The 1,166-nt window shown below is 36.0% G+C and overlaps 1 pseudogene; it reads left to right on the top strand.

Moving 5' to 3' along the window:
• The window catches only part of LOC116843079, a 2,796-nt pseudogene extending 1,897 nt beyond the window's left edge, over positions 1-899 (top strand).
• The last annotated feature ends 267 nt before the right edge of the window (positions 900-1,166 follow it).

Below are 1,166 nucleotides of genomic sequence, written 5' to 3'. Positions count from 1 at the left end.
AGCGGCCCAAAATTTCACTGTCGTAAATGATGGTGCAGAGTCCCCATACACAGAATCCAACTCATCTTTGATTTGCGTAGGCGTATTGCCTTTCAAAAACAAATATTTAATGACAGCTCGATACTCGATTTTGTCCATTTTCACAAAAACACTCACATCAACTTACTCAAACGACTGTTACATAACAACTGCGAGTCCAAAATGGCTGAAACTTCGGTGAGTAACTGTCAACAGATGAACAACGAAATTCACTAGCTTTTATTTACAAGTGCTGCTATCTTCACGTTGAGGTCGGAAACTTTTCAGACCACCCTCGTAGAGGCGGATATTCGTGGGATAAACGTGTATTCCTTGCATCCTGGCTTTATACCCACCAAAATAAGCAGCCATAGCCATTACACGATATTCCCGGGTATTAATTATTTTTATGTCTTACTCCTAAGGCTATTCGGTAAGAATGTCACACAAGGAGCGCAAACGATAATACATTGTTCGGTGGATGAGAAAGCGGCTAACGAGACTGGACTCTATTATGCGTAAAGTTTTAAAAGAGCAGTTACTCATATTTTATATATATATATATTTTCACTTATACTATATATTTTCATTTATACTATATATTTTCAGTAAGTTTTGATTTTGATTCTTTTCTCTTTTTTTGGCAGAGAATGCAAAGTCACCAACCCGCAATGGAGAGCGAAGGATGAAGGATACGCGAGAAAATTATGGAATCTATCCTGCGAACTATTGCATCTACAGCCCCTAGAGGACCTTAATGTATTTTTGAAAACTGTCTAGATTCATATCGTATAATGATGCGACATATCGACCGAAACGTGCGTTAATATCTGTGTGTAATTATTAAGTCGAACAAATAAATAACGCTTTGTCTCAATCAATGTTTGTATTAAAACTAATTGTAGAAAAAAGTATAATTTACCGCCACTCACGTTCGTTAATATAGGCATAGCAAAACATATCTAAGTCTCACTTGTTGATTAACTTGCATTAATAAATAAAGATAATGTACAGTTCGTACTCCAAGATACCAGCAAAAATGTGCGATACGACAAAAATTCACATTTATCAATCGACCAAAAGTGTCTAGCATATGTCGCGCGAGTAATGACGTGTTAGAGAACAGATAAATGAAATCTAATAATAAT

Source organism: Odontomachus brunneus, unplaced genomic scaffold (genome assembly GCF_010583005.1).
Source record: "Odontomachus brunneus isolate Ranch 3 - 2012 unplaced genomic scaffold, Obru_v1 Obru_scaffold_029, whole genome shotgun sequence".
Lineage (NCBI taxonomy): Eukaryota > Metazoa > Arthropoda > Insecta > Hymenoptera > Formicidae > Odontomachus > Odontomachus brunneus.
The sequence above is the reverse complement of the archived record's forward strand: the minus strand, read 5'-3'. Positions and strand labels throughout refer to the sequence as shown.